This window comes from Heptranchias perlo, chromosome 36 (genome assembly GCF_035084215.1).
Source record: "Heptranchias perlo isolate sHepPer1 chromosome 36, sHepPer1.hap1, whole genome shotgun sequence".
Lineage (NCBI taxonomy): Eukaryota > Metazoa > Chordata > Chondrichthyes > Hexanchiformes > Hexanchidae > Heptranchias > Heptranchias perlo.
This window is the reverse complement of record NC_090360.1, coordinates 27,306,076-27,320,846: the sequence shown is the minus strand read 5'-3', so window position 1 is coordinate 27,320,846 and position 14,771 is coordinate 27,306,076.

Genomic DNA, 14,771 nt, shown 5'->3' with positions numbered 1-14,771 from the left:
TCCACCTTCTGCTCCTTCTCCACCTCCTGCTCCTTCTGCTCTTCCTGCTCCTTCTTCTCTTCATGCTCCTTCTCCTCCTCCTTATCCTTCTCCACCTAATGCTCCTTCTCCACCTCCTGCTCTTTCTCCACCTCCTGTTCCTTATCCTCCTCCTGCTCCTTCTCCTCCTCCTGCTCCCTCTCAACCTCCTGCTCCTTCTCCACCTCTTGCTCCTTCTCCACCTTCTGCTCCTTCTCCGCCTCCTGCTCCCCTCCCTCAACTGCTCCTTCTCCGTCTCCTGCTTATTCCCCTCCTCCTGATCCTTCTCGTCTTCCTGATCCTTCTCGTCTTCCTGATCCTTCTCGTCTTCCTGCTCCTTCTCGTCCTCCTGCTCCTTCTCGTCCTCCTGCTCCTTCTCCTCCTGTTGCTCCTTCTCGTCCTCCTGCTCCTTCTCGTCCTCCTGCTCCTTCTCCTCCTGTTGCTCCTTCTCCCCCTCCTGCTCCTTCTTCCTCTCCTGCTCCTTCTCCCTCTCCTGCTCCTTATCCCTCTCCTGCTCCTTCTCCTCCTGTTGCTCCTTCTCCACCTCCTGCTCCTTCTCAACGTCTGGCTCCATCTCCTCCTCCTGCTCATTCTTCTCTTCGTGCTCCTTCTCCTTCTCCTGCTCCTTCTCCTCGTCCTGCTCCTTCTCTCCTCCTCCTGCTCCTTCTCTTCCTCTGCTCAACCCCTTCCTCCTGCTCCTTCTTCTCTTCCTGCTCCTTCTCCACCTTCTGCTCCTTCTCCTCCTTCTGCTCCTCCTCCCCGTCCTGCTCCTTCTTCACCTGCAGCTCCTCCTCCGCCTCCTGCTTCTTCTCCACCTCCTGCTCCTTCTCCGCCTCCTGCTCCTTCTCCACCTCCTGCTCCTCCTCCTTCATCTCCTGCTCCTTCTCCACCTCCTGCTCCTTTTCCATTTCCAGCTCCACCTCCACCTCCTGCTCCTTCTCCACCTCCTGCTCCTTCTCCGCCTCCTGCTCCTTCTCCGCCTCCTGCTCCTTCTATGCCTCCCGCTCCTCCTCCGCCTACTGCTCGTTCACACCCTCCTGATCATTCTCGCCGTCGAGCCCCTCCTCCACCTCCTGCTCCCTCTCCCTCAACTGCTCCTTCTCCGTCTCCTGCTTCTTCCACTCCTCCTGATCCTTCTCGTCTTCCTGATCCTTCTCGTCTTCCTGATCCTTCTCGTCTTCCTGATCCTTCTCGTCTTCCTGCTCCTTCTCGTCCTCCTGCTCCTTCTCGTCCTCCTGCTCCTTCTCGTCCTCCTGCTCCTTCTCGTACTCCTGCTCCTTCTCCTCCTGTTGCTCCATCTCCCTCTCCTGCTCCTTCTCCCTCTCCTGCTCCATCTCCTCCTGTTGCTCCTTCTCCACCTCCTGCTCCTTTTCAACGTCTAGCTCCATCTCCTCCTCCTGCTCATTCTTCTCTTCGTGCTCCTTCTCCTCCTCCTGCTGCTTCTCCTCGTCCTGCTCCTTCTCTGCTCAACCCCTCCTCCTGCTCCTTCTTCTCTTCCTGCCACTTCTCCACCTTCTGCTCCTTCTCCTCCTTCTGCTCCTCCTCCACCTCCTGCTCCTTCTACCCCTCCTGCTCCTTCTACCCCTCCTGCTCCTTCTCCTCCTCTTGTTCGTTCTCCTCCTCCAGCTCCTTCTCCTCCTCCGGCTCCTTCTCCCCGTCCTGCTCCTTCTTCACCTGCAGCTCCACCTACGCCTCCTGCTCATTCTCCACCTCCTGCTCCTTCTCCACCTCCTGCTCCTTCTCTGCCTCCTGCTCCTTCTCCACCTCATGCTCCTCCACCACATCCAGCTCCACCTCCACCTCCTGCTGCTTTCCCTCCACCTGCTCCATCTCCTCTTTCTGCTCAACCTCCCCCTCCTGCTCCTTCTCCACTTCCTGGTCAAACTCCTCCACCTGCTCCTTCTCCCGCTCCTGCTCCTGCCTTGCCTGCTGCTCCTTCTCCCCACCTGCTCCTTCAGCCCCTCCTGTACTGCTCCTGCTTTACCTCCTGTTCCTTCTCCGTCTCCTGTTCCTTCTCCTCGTCAATCTCAACCTCTTCCTACTGCTCCTTCTCCAACTCCTGCTCCTTCTCCACCTCCTGCTCCTTCTCCACCTCCTGCTCCTTCTCCACCTCCTGCTCCTTCTCCACCTCCTGCTACTTCTCCACCTCCTGCTCCTTCTCCACCTCCTGCTCCTTCTCCACCTCATCCTCCTTCTCCACCACCTGCTCCTTCTCCACCTCCTCCTCCTTCTTCACCGCCTGCTCCTTCTCCACCTCCTGCTCCTTCTCCACCTCCTGTTCCTTCTCCACCTCCTGCTCCTTTTCCACCTCCTGCTCCTTCTACACCTCCTATTCCTACTCCACCTCCAGCTCCTTCTCCTCCTCCTCATGCTCCATCTCCACGTCCTGCGACTTCTCCTCCTCCAGCTCCAACTCCCCTTCCTGCTCCTTCTTCACCTCCAGCTCCTTCTCCAACTGAAGCTTTCTACAACTCCTGTTCATTCTCCATTTCCTGCTCCTTCGCCTCCTCCTCCTCCTTCTCCTCCAACTGGTCGTTCCCCACCACCTGCTCCTTCTCCACCTCCGGCTCCTTCTCCCTCTCCTGCTGCTTCAACGCCTCCTGCTCCTTCGATGCATCCAGCTCCTTCTCTGCATCCTGCTCGTTCACCCCCACCTGCTCCGTCTCCTCCTCCTGCTTCTTCCCCTCCTCCTGCTCCTTCTCGTCCACCTGATCATTCTCGTCCTCCTGCTCATTCGCCGCCTCTTGCTCTTGCTTTGCATCCCACTCCTTCTCCGCCTCCTGCTCCTTCTCCCCCTCCCGCTCCATCTCAACCTCCTGCTCCTTTTCCCCGTCCTGCTCCTTGTCCTCCTTCTGCTCCTCCTCCACCTCCTGCTCCTTCTACCCCTCCTGCTCCTTCTACCCCTCCTGCTCCTTCTCCTCCTCTTGTTTGTTCTCCTCCTCCAGCTCCTTCTCCTCCTCCAGCTCCTTCTCCCCGTCCTGCTCCTTCTTCACCTGCAGCTCCACCTCCGCCTCCTGCTCCTTCTCCACCTCCTGCTCCTTCTCCGCTTCCTGCTTCTTCTTCAACTCATGCTCCTCCACCACAACCAGCTCCAACTCCACCTCCTGCTGCTTCACCCCCTCCCGCTCCATCTCTACCTCCTGCTCCTTTTCCCCGTCCTGCTCCTTCTCCACCTGCTGCTCACTCTCCCCTCGTGCTCACTCTCCCCCTCCTGCGCCTTGTCCTCGTCCCGCTCAAACTCCTCCTCCTGCTCCTTCTCCACCTCCTGCTCCTTCTCCACCTCCGGCTTCTTCTCCACCTCCTACTCCTTCTCCACCTCCTGCTCCTTCTCCACCTCCTGCTCCTTCTCCACCTCCTGCTCCTCCTCGTTTATCTCCTGCTCATTCTCCACCTCCTGCTCCTTTTCCATATCCAGCTCCACCTCCACATCCTGCTCCTTCTCCACCTCATGCTCCTTCTCCAACTGCTGCACCTTCTCCTCCTCCTCCTTCTCCTCCAACTGTTCATTCTCCACCTCCTGCTCCTTCTCCACCTCCTGCTGCATCTCCAACTCCTGTTCCTTCTACACCTGCTGCTCCTTCTCCACCTCCTGCTCCTTCTCCTCTTCCTGCTCCTTCTCCGCCTCCTGCTCCATCTCCGCCTCCTGCTCCTTCTCCGCATCCTGCTCCTTCTCCGCCTCCCGCTCCTTCTCCGCCTCCTTCTCCTTCTCCGCCTCCTGCTCATACCCCTCCTCCTGCACCTTCACTCCCTCCTGCTCCTGCTTTGCCTCCTGCTGCTTCGCCCCGTTCTGTTCCTTTGCCCCCTCCTGCTCCTTCTCCACCGATAGCTCCTTCTCCACCTTCTGCTCCCACTCTTCATCCTGCTCATTCTACCCCTCCTGTTCCATCTCGTCGTCCAGCTCAACTTCCACCTTCTGCTCCTTCTCCACCTCCTGCTCCTTCTGCTCTTCCTGCTCCTTCTTCTCTTCATGCTCCTTCTCCTCCTCCTTATCCTTCTCCACCTAATGCTCCTTCTCCACCTCCTGCTCTTTCTCCACCTCCTGTTCCTTATCCTCCTCCTGCTCCTTCTCCTCCTCCTGCTCCCTCTCAACCTCCTGCTCCTTCTCCACCTCTTGCTCCTTCTCCACCTTCTGCTCCTTCTCCGCCTCCTGCTCCCCTCCCTCAACTGCTCCTTCTCCGTCTCCTGCTTATTCCCCTCCTCCTGATCCTTCTCGTCTTCCTGATCCTTCTCGTCTTCCTGATCCTTCTCGTCTTCCTGCTCCTTCTCGTCCTCCTGCTCCTTCTCGTCCTCCTGCTCCTTCTCCTCCTGTTGCTCCTTCTCGTCCTCCTGCTCCTTCTCGTCCTCCTGCTCCTTCTCCTCCTGTTGCTCCTTCTCCCCCTCCTGCTCCTTCTTCCTCTCCTGCTCCTTCTCCCTCTCCTGCTCCTTATCCCTCTCCTGCTCCTTCTCCTCCTGTTGCTCCTTCTCCACCTCCTGCTCCTTCTCAACGTCTGGCTCCATCTCCTCCTCCTGCTCATTCTTCTCTTCGTGCTCCTTCTCCTTCTCCTGCTCCTTCTCCTCGTCCTGCTCCTTCTCTCCTCCTCCTGCTCCTTCTCTTCCTCTGCTCAACCCCTTCCTCCTGCTCCTTCTTCTCTTCCTGCTCCTTCTCCACCTTCTGCTCCTTCTCCTCCTTCTGCTCCTCCTCCCCGTCCTGCTCCTTCTTCACCTGCAGCTCCTCCTCCGCCTCCTGCTTCTTCTCCACCTCCTGCTCCTTCTCCGCCTCCTGCTCCTTCTCCACCTCATGCTCCTACACCACATCCAGCTGCACCTCCACCTGCTGCTGCTTCCCCTCCACCTGCTCCATCTCCAATTTGTGCGCAACCTCCTCCTCCTGCTCCTTCTCCCCCTCCTGCTCCTGCCTTGCCTGCTGCTCCTTCTCCCCTCCTGCTCCTTCACCCCCTCCTGCTCCTGCTCCTACTCTCCCTCCTGCTCCTTCTCCGTCTCCTGTTCCTTCTCCTCGTCAAGCTCAACCTCTTCCTACTGCTCCTTCTCCATCTCCTGCTCCTTCTCCACGTCCTGCTCCTTCTCCACCAGCTGCTCCTTCTCCACCTCCTGCTCCTTCTCCACCTCCTGCTCCTTCTCCGCCTCCTGCTCCTTCTCCACCTCCTGCCCATTCTCCACCTCCTGTTCATTCTGCACTTCCTGCTCCTTCGCCTCCTGCTGATCCTTCTCCTCCAACTGGTCAATCCCCACATCCTGCACCTTCTCCATCTCCGGCTCCTTCTCCCCCTCCTGCTGCTTCAACGCCTCCTGCTCCTTCGATGCATCCAGCTCCTTCTCTGCATCATGCTCGTTCACCCCCACCTGCTCCTTCTCCTCCTCCTGCTTCTTCCCCTCCTCCTGCTCCATCTCGTCCTCCTGATCATTCTCGTCCTCCTGCTCATTCGCCCCCTCTTGCTCTTGCTTTGCATCCCACTCCTTCACCGCCTCCTGCACCTTCTCACCCTCCTGCTCCTGCTTTGCCTCCTGCTCCTTCGCCCCGTTCTGTTCCTTTGCCCCCTCCTGCTCCTTCTCCACCTATAGCTCCTTCTCCACCCTCTGCTCCTACTCGACATCCTGCTCATTCCACCCCTCCTGTTCCATCTCGTCGTCCAGCTCAACTTCCACCTTCTGCTCCTTCTCCACTTCATGCTCCTTCTCCACCTCCTGCTCCTTCTTCTCTTCCTGCTCCTTCTTCTCTTCCTGCTCCTTCTCCTCCTCCTTATCCTTCTCCTCATCCTGCTCCTCCTCCTCCTCCTGCTCCTTCTCCTCCTCCTGCTCCTTCTCCACCTCCTGCTCCTTCTCCGCCTCCTGCTCCTTCTCCGCCTCCTGCTCCTTCTATGCCTCCCGCTCCTCCACCGCCTACTGCTCGTTCACACCCTCCTGATCATTCTCGCCCTCGAGCCCCTCCTCCACCTCCTGCTCCCTCTCCCTCAACTGCTCCAACTCCGTCTCCTGCTTCTTCCCCTTATCCTGATCCTTCTCGTCTTCCTGATCCTTCTCGTCTTCCTGATCCTTCTCGTCTTCATGCTCCTTCTCGTCCTCCTGCTCCTTCTCGTCCTCCTGCTCATTCTCCTCCTGTTGCTCCTTCTCGTCCTCCTGCTCCTTCTCGTCCTCCTGCTCCTTCTCCTCCTGTTGCTCCTTCTCCCCCTCCTGCTCCTTCTCCCTCTCCTGCTCCTTCTCCCTCTCCTGCTCCTTCTCCCTCTCCTGCTCCTTCTCCTCCTGTTGCTCCTTCTCCACCTCCTGCTCCTTCTCAACGTCTTGCTCCATCTCCTCCTCCTGCTCATTCTTCTCTTCGTGCTCCTTCTCCTTCTCCTGCTCCTACTCCTCGTCCTGCTCCTTCTCTCCTCCTCCTGCTCCTTCTCTTCCTCTGCTCAACCCCTTCCTCCTGCTCCTTCTTCTCTTCCTGCTCCTTCTCCGCCTCCTGCTCCTTCTCCACCTCATGCTCCTCCACCACATCCAGCTCCACCTCCACCTCCTGCTGCTTCCCCTCCACCTGCTCCATCTCCAATTTGTGCTCAACCTCCCGCTCCTGCTCCTTCCCCACTTCCTGGTCAAACTCCTCCTCCTGCTCCTTCTCCCCTCCTGCTCCTGCCTTGCCTGCTGCTCCTTCTCCCCTCCTGCTCCTTCACCCCCTCCTGCTCCTGTTCCTTCTCCACCTCCTGCTCCTTCTCCACATCCTGCTCCTTCTCCACCTTCTGCTTCTTCTCCACCTTCTGCTCCTTCTCCAGCTTCTGCTCCTTCTGCAGTTCCGGCCACTTCTCCACCTCCTGCTCCTTCTCCACCTCATATTCCTACTCCACCTCCAGCTCCTTCTCCTCCTCCTCCTCATGCTCCATCTCCACGTCCTGCTCCTTCTCCTCCTCCAGCTCCAACTCCCCGTCCTGCTCCTTCTTCACCTCCAGCTCCTTCTCCAACTGAAGCTCCTTTCACAACTCCTGTTCATTCTCCACCTCCTGCTCCATCGCCTCCTCCTCCTCCTTCTCCTCCAACTGTTCATTCCCCACCTCCTGCTCCTCCTCCACCTCCGGCTCCTTCTCCATCTCCTGCTGCTGCAACGCCTCCTGCTCCTTCGATGCATCCGGCTACTTCTCTGAATCCTGCTCGTTCACCCCCACATGCTCCTCCTCCTCCTTCTGCTTCTTCCCCTCCTTCTGCTCCTTCTCGCCCTCCTGATCATTCTCGTCCTCCTGCACCTTCGCCCCCTCTTGCTCTTGCTCTGCATCCCACTCCTTCTCCGCCTCCTGCTCCTTCTCCCCCTCCCGCTCCTTCTCTACCTCGTGCTCCTTTTCCCCGTCCTGCTCCTTCTCCACCTCCTGCTCACTCTCCCCCTCCTGCTCACTCTCCCCCTCCTGCTCCTTCTCCTCGTCCCGCTTAAACTCCTCCTCCTGCTCCTTCTCCTCCTCCTGCTCCTTCTCCACCTCCTGCTCCTTCTACACCTCCTGCTCCTTCTCCACATCCTGCTCCTTCTCCACCTCCTGCTCCTTCTCCACCTGCTGCTCCTCCTATTTCATCTCCTGCTCCTTCTCCACCTCCTGCTCCTTTTCCATATCCAGCTCCACCTCCACCTCCTGCTCCTTCACCTCCTGCTCCTTCTCCGCCTCCTGCTCCTTCTCCGCCTCCTGCTCCTTCTCCGCCTCCCGCTCATCCTCCGCCGACTGCTCGTTCACACCCTCCTGATCAATCTCGCCCTCGAGCCCCTCCTCCACCTCCTGCTCCCTCTCCCTCAACTGCTCCTTCTCCGTCTCCTGCTTCTTCCCCTCCTCCTGATCCTTCTCGACTTCCTGATCCTTCTCGTCTTCCTGATCCTTCTCGTCTTCCTGATCCTTCTCGTCTTCCTGATCCTTCTCGTCCTCCTGCTCCTTCTCGTCCTCCTGCTCCTTCTCGTCATCCTGCTCCATCTCGTCCTCCTGCTGCTTCTCGTCCTCCTGCTCCTTCTCCTCCTGTTGCTCCTCCTCCACATCCTGCTGCTTCTCAACGTCTGGCTCCATCTCCTCCTCCTGCTCCTTCTTCTCTTCGTGCTCCTTCTCCTCCTCCTGCCGCTTCTCCTCCTCCTGCTCCTTCTCTCCTCCTCCTGCTCCTTCTCTTCCTCTGCTCAACCCCCTCCTCCTGCTCCTTCTTCGCTTCCTGCTCATTCTCCACCTTCTGCTCCTTCTCCTCCTTCTGCTCCTCCTTCACCTCCTGCTCCTTCCACCCCTCATGCTCCTTCTACCACCCCTGCTCCTTCTCCTCCTCTAGCTCGTTCTCCTCCTCCAGCTCCTTCTCCTCCTCCAGCTCCTTCTCACCGTCCTGCTCCTTCTTCACCTGCAGCTCCTCCTCCGCCTCCTTCTCCTTCTCCACCTCCTGCTCCTTCTCCACCTCCTGCTCCTTCTCCGCCTCCTGCTCCTTCTCCACCTCATGCTCCTCCACCACATCCAGCTCCACCTTCACCTCCTGCTGCTTCCCCTCCACCTGCACCTTCTCCTCCTTCTGCTCAACCTCCCCCTCCTGCTCCTTTTCAACTTCCTGGTCAAACTCCTCCACCTGCTCCTTCTCCCCCTCCTGCTCCTGCCTTGCCTCCTGCTCCTTCTCCCCTCCTGCTCCTTCACCACTCCTGCTCCTGCTCCTTTTCCCCGTCCTGCTCCTTCACCTCCTGCTCACTCTCCCCTTCCTGCTCCTTCTCCTCGTCTCGCTCAAACTCCTCCTCCTGCTCCTTCTCCTCCTCCTGCTCCTTCTCCACCTCCTGCTCCTTCTCCACCACCTGCTCCTTCTCGGCCTCCTGCTCCTTCTCCGCCTCCTGCTCCTTCTCCGCCTCCTGCTCCGCCTCCTGCTCCTTCTCCGCCTCCTGCTCCTTCTCTGCCTCCTGCTCCTTCTCCACCTCCTGCTCCTTCTCCACCTCCTGCTCCTTCTCCACCTGCTGCTCCTCCTCTACCTCCTGCTCCTTCTTCTCCACCTGCTCCGTCTCCTCCTCCTGCTCCTTCTCCTCTTCCTACTCCTTCACCACCTCCTGCTCCTTCTCCACCTCCTGCTCTTTCTCCACCTGCTGCTCCTTCTCTACCTCCTGCTCCTTCTCCTCCTCCAGCTCCGTCTCCTCCTCCTGCTCCTTCTCCTCCTCCTGCTCCTTCTCCTCCTGCTCCTTCTCCACCTCCTGCTCCTTCTCCACCTCATGCTCTTTCTCCTCCTCCTGCTCCGTCTCCTCCTCCTGCTCCTTCTCCTCCTGCTGCTCCTTCTCCACCTCCTGATCCTTCTCCACCTCCTGCTCCTTCTCCACCTTCTGTTCCTTCTCCACCTTCTGCTCCTTCTACATCTTCTGCTCCTTCTCCACCTTCTGCTCCTTCACCAGTTCCTACTACTTCTCCACCTCCTGCTCCTTCTCCACCTCCTATTCCTACTCCACCTCCAGCTCCTTCTCCTCCTCCTCCTCATGCTCCATCTCCACGTCCTGCTCCTTCTCCTCGTCCGGCTCAAACTAATCCTCCTGCTCCTTCTCCTCCTCCCGCTCCATCTCCACCTCCTGCTCCTTCTCCACCTCCTGCTCCTTCTCCACCTCCTGCTCCTTCTCCACCTCCTGCTCCTTCTCCACCTCCTGCTCCTTCTCCACCTCCTGCTCCTTCTCCACCTCCTACTCCTTCTCCACCTCCTGCTCCTCCTCCTTCATCTCCTGCTCCTTCTCCACCTCCTGCTCCTTTTCCATATCCAGCTCCACCTCCACTTCCTGCTCCTTCACCTCCTGCTTCTTCTCCGCCTCCTGCTCCTTCTCCCCCTCTTGCTCCTTCTCCGCCTAATGCTCCTTCTCCGCCTCCTGCTCCTTCTCCGCCTCCTGCTCCTTCTATGCCTCCCGCTCCTCCTCCGCCGACTGCTCGTTCACACCCTCCTGATCATTTTCGCCCTCGAGCCCCTCCTCCACCTCCTGCTCCCTCTCCCTCAACTGCTCCTTCTCCGTCTCCTGCTTCTTCCCCTCCTCCTGATCCTTCTCGTCTTCCTGATCCTTCTCGTCTTCCTGATCCTTCTCGTCCTCCTGCTCCTTCTCGTCCACCTGCTCCTTCTCGTCATCCTGCTCCTTCTCGTCCTCCTGCTCCTTCACGTCGTCCTGCTCCTTCTCCTCTTGTTGCTCCACCTCCCCCTCCTGCTCCTTCTCCCTATCCTGCTCCATCTCCCTCTCCTGCTCCTTCTCCCTCTCCTTCTCCTTCTCCTCCTGTTGCTCCTTCTCCACCTCCTGCTCCTTCTCAACGTCGGGCTCCATCTCCTCCACCTGCTCCTTCTTCTCTTCGTGCTCCTTCTCCACCTCCTGCTGCTTCTCCTCGTCCTGCTCCTTCTCTCCTCCTCCTGCTCCTTCTCTTCCTCTGCTCAACCCCCTCCTCCTGACCCTTCTTCTCTTCCTGCTCCTTCTCCACCTTCTGCTCCTTCTCCTCCTTCTGCTCCTCCTCCACCTCGTGCTGCTTCTACCCCTCATGCTCCTTTTACCCCTCCTGCGCCTTCTCCTCCTCTAGCTCCTTCTCCTCCTCCAGCTCCTTCTCCTGCTGCAGCTCCTTCTCCCCCTGCAGCTCCTTCTTCCCGTGCTGCTCCATCTTCACCTGCAGCTCCTCCTCCGCCTCCTTCTCCTTCTCCACCTCCTGCTCCTTCTCCACCACCTGCTCCTTCTCCGCCTCCTGCTCCTTCTCCGCCTCCTGCTCCTTCTCCGCCTCCTGCTCCTTCTCTGCCTCCTGCTCCTTCTCCGCCTCCTGCTCCTTCTATGCCTCCCGCTCCATCTCTACCTCCGACTCCTGCTCCTTCTCCACCTCCTGCTCCTTCTCCACCTCCTGCTCCTCCTCCTTCACCTCCTGCTCCTTCTCCACCTCCTGCTCCTTTTCCACCTCCTGCTCATTCTCCACCTCCTGCTCCTTCTCCGCCTCCTGCTCCTTCTCCGCCTCCTGCTCCTTCTCAGCCTCCTGCTCCTTCTCCGCCTCCTGCTCCTTCTCTGCCTCCTGCTCCTTCTCCACCTCATGCTCCTCCACCACATCCAGCTCCACCTCCACCTCCTGCTGCTTCCACTCCACCTGCTCCATCTCCTCATTCTGCTCAACCTCACCCTCCTGCTCCTTCTCCACTTCCTGGTCAAACACCTCCTCCTGCTCCTTCTCCCCCTCCTGCTCCTGGCTTGCCTGCTGCTCCTTCTCCCCTCCTGCTCCTTCACCCCCTCCTGCTCCTGCTCCTACTCTACCTCCTGCTCATTCTCCGTCTCCTGTTCCTTCTCCTCGTCAAGCTCAACCTCTTCCTCCTGCTCCTTCTCCACCGCCGGCTCCTTCTCCACCTCCTGCTCCTTCTCCACCTCCTGCTCCTTCTCCACCTACTCCTCCTTCTTCCCCTCCTGCTCCTTCTCGACCTCCTGCTCCTTCTCCACCTCCTGCTCCATCTCCACCTCCTGCTCCTTCTCCACCTCCTGCTCCTTCTCCACCTACTCCTCCTTCTTCCCCTCCTGCTCCTTCTCGACCTCCTGCTCCTTGTCCACCTCCTGCTCCTTCCCCACCTCCTGCTCCTCCTTCATCTCCTTTCCTTCTCCACCTCCTGCTCTTTTTCCATATCCAGCTCCACCTCCACCTCCTGCTCCTTCTCCAACACCTGCTCCTTCACCAGTTCCTACTACTTCTCCACCTCCTGCTCCTTCTCCACCTCCTATTCCTACTCCACCTCCAGCTCCTTCTCCTCCTCCTCCTCATGCTCCATCTCCACGTCCTGCTCCTTCTCCTCGTCCGGCTCAAAATAATCCTCCTGCTCCTTCTCCTCCTCCGGCTCCATCTCCACCTCCTGCTCCTTCTCCACCTCCTGCTCCTTCTCCAGCTCCTGCTCCTTCTCCACCTCCTGCTCCTTCTCCACCTCCTGCTCCTTCTCCACCTCCTACTCCTTCTCCACCTCCTGCTCCTCCTCCTTCATCTCCTGCTCCTTCTCCACCTCCTGCTCCTTTTCCATATCCAGCTCCACCTCCACTTCCTGCTCCTTCCCCTCCTGCTTCTTCTCCGCCTCCTGCTCCTTCTCCCCCTCTTGCTCCTTCTCTGCCTACTTCTCCTTCTCCGCCTCCTGCTCCTTCTCCGCCTCCTGCTCCTTCTATGCCTCCCGCTCCTCCTCCGCCGACTGCTCGTTCACACCCTCCTGATCATTTTCGCCCTCGAGCCCCTCCTCCACCTCCTGCTCCCTCTCCCTCAACTGCTCCTTCTCCGTCTCCTGCTTCTTCCCCTCCTCCTGATCCTTCTCGTCTTCCTGATCCTTCTCGTCTTCCTGATCCTTCTCGTCCTCCTGCTCCTTCTCGTCCTCCTGCTCCTTCTCGTCCACCTGCTCCTTCTCGTCATCCTGCTCCTTCTCGTCCTCCTGCTCCTTCACGTCGTCCTGCTCCTTCTCCTCTTGTTGCTCCACCTCCCCCTCCTGCTCCTTCTCCCTATCCTGCTCCATCTCCCTCTCCTGCTCCTTCTCCCTCTCCTTCTCCTTCTCCTCCTGTTGCTCCTTCTCCACCTCCTGCTCCTTCTCAACGTCGGGCTCCATCTCCTCCACCTGCTCCTTCTTCTCTTCGTGCTCCTTCTCCACCTCCTGCTGCTTCTCCTCGTCCTGCTCCTTCTCTCCTCCTCCTGCTCCTTCTCTTCCTCTGCTCAACCCCCTCCTCCTGACCCTTCTTCTCTTCCTGCTCCTTCTCCACCTTCTGCTCCTTCTCCTCCTTCTGCTCCTCCTCCACCTCGTGCTGCTTCTACCCCTCATGCTCCTTTTACCCCTCCTGCGCCTTCTCCTCCTCTAGCTCCTTCTCCTCCTCCAGCTCCTTCTCCTGCTGCAGCTCCTTCTCCCCCTGCAGCTCCTTCTTCCCGTGCTGCTCCATCTTCACCTGCAGCTCCTCCTCCGCCTCCTTCTCCTTCTCCACCTCCTGCTCCTTCTCCACCACCTGCTCCTTCTCCGCCTCCTGCTCCTTCTCCGCCTCCTGCTCCTTCTCCGCCTCCTGCTCCTTCTCTGCCTCCTGCTCCTTCTCCGCCTCCTGCTCCTTCTATGCCTCCCGCTCCATCTCTACCTCCGACTCCTGCTCCTTCTCCACCTCCTGCTCCTTCTCCACCTCCTGCTCCTCCTCCTTCACCTCCTGCTCCTTCTCCACCTCCTGCTCCTTATCCACCTCCTGCTCATTCTCCACCTCCTGCTCCTTCTCCGCCTCCTGCTCCTTCTCCGCCTCCTGCTCCTTCTCAGCCTCCTGCTCCTTCTCCGCCTCCTGCTCCTTCTCTGTCTCCTGCTCCTTCTCCACCTCATGCTCCTCCACCACATCCAGCTCCACCTCCACCTCCTGCTGCTTCCACTCCACCTGCTCCATCTCCTCATTCTGCTCAACCTCACCCTCCTGCTCCTTCTCCACTTCCTGGTCAAACACCTCCTCCTGCTCCTTCTCCCCCTCCTGCTCCTGGCTTGCCTGCTGCTCCTTCTCCCCTCCTGCTCCTTCACCCCCTCCTGCTCCTGCTCCTACTCTAACTCCTGCTCATTCTCCGTCTCCTGTTCCTTCTCCTCGTCAAGCTCAACCTCTTCCTCCTGCTCCTTCTCCACCGCCGGCTCCTTCTCCACCTCCTGCTCCTTCTCCACCTCCTGCTCCTTCTCCACCTACTCCTCCTTCTTCCCCTCCTGCTCCTTCTCGACCTCCTGCTCCTTCTCCACCTCCTGCTCCATCTCCACCTCCTGCTCCTTCTCCACCTCCTGCTCCTTCTCCACCTACTCCTCCTTCTTCCCCTCCTGCTCCTTCTCGACCTCCTGCTCCTTGTCCACCTCCTGCTCCTTCCCCACCTCCTGCTCCTCCTTCATCTCCTTTCCTTCTCCACCTCCTGCTCTTTTTCCATATCCAGCTCCACCTCCACCTCCTGCTCCTTCTCCAACACCTGCTCCTTCACCAGTTCCTACTACTTCTCCACCTCCTGCTCCTTCTCCACCTCCTATTCCTACTCCACCTCCAGCTCCTTCTCCTCCTCCTCCTCATGCTCCATCTCCACGTCCTGCTCCTTCTCCTCGTCCGGCTCAAAATAATCCTCCTGCTCCTTCTCCTCCTCCGGCTCCATCTCCACCTCCTGCTCCTTCTCCACCTCCTGCTCCTTCTCCAGCTCCTGCTCCTTCTCCACCTCCTGCTCCTTCTCCACCTCCTGCTCCTTCTCCACCTCCTGCTCCTTCTCCACCTAATGCTCCTTCTCCACCTCCTGCTCCTTCTCCACCTCCTACTCCTTCTCCACCTCCTGCTCCTCCTCCTTCATCTCCTGCTCCTTCTCCACCTCCTGCTCCTTTTCCATATCCAGCTCCACCTCCACTTCCTGCTCCTTCCCCTCCTGCTTCTTCTCCGCCTCCTGCTCCTTCTCCCCCTCTTGCTCCTTCTCTGCCTACTTCTCCTTCTCCGCCTCCTGCTCCTTCTCCGCCTCCTGCTCCTTCTATGCCTCCCGCTCCTCCTCCGCCGACTGCTCGTTCACACCCTCCTGATCATTTTCGCCCTCGAGCCCCTCCTCCACCTCCTGCTCCCTCTCCCTCAACTGCTCCTTCTCCGTCTCCTGCTTCTTCCCCTCCTCCTGATCCTTCTCGTCTTCCTGATCCTTCTCGTCTTCCTGATCCTTCTCGTCCTCCTGCTCCTTCTCGTCCTCCTGCTCCTTCTCGTCATCCTGCTCCTTCTCGTCCTCCTGCTCCTTCACGTCCTCCTGCTCCTTCTCCTCTTGTTGCTCCACCTCCCCCTCCTGCTCCTTCTCCCTCTCCTGCTCCATCTCCCTCTCCTGCTCCTTCTCCCTCTCCTG